This window comes from Arachis ipaensis, chromosome B05, assembly GCF_000816755.2.
Source record: "Arachis ipaensis cultivar K30076 chromosome B05, Araip1.1, whole genome shotgun sequence".
NCBI lineage: Eukaryota > Viridiplantae > Streptophyta > Magnoliopsida > Fabales > Fabaceae > Arachis > Arachis ipaensis.
The window spans coordinates 147,758,712-147,758,972 of record NC_029789.2 but is presented as its reverse complement, the minus strand read 5'-3'; positions in this window follow the sequence as shown (position 1 = coordinate 147,758,972).

Below are 261 nucleotides of genomic sequence, written 5' to 3'. Positions count from 1 at the left end.
TTTCAATATCTAAAAATAAATACATAATGTTCTGTTTTTTTTTTTTATTCTGTTTTCCTTTTCAAAAATTTTAATTTGGAGATATGCTATTTGAACAATTTAAGGTGTGATTTGAGAGGAAAGAATATACAGATCCCAATAAATGAAACATTGAAAAATAAATAAATAAATAATAATGATATACAAATTTTAGAGAAAGCTGAGATATTTCATATGAAAAATATTTGATAACAAAAAAATATTAGTCAAAATCAGTCAGAA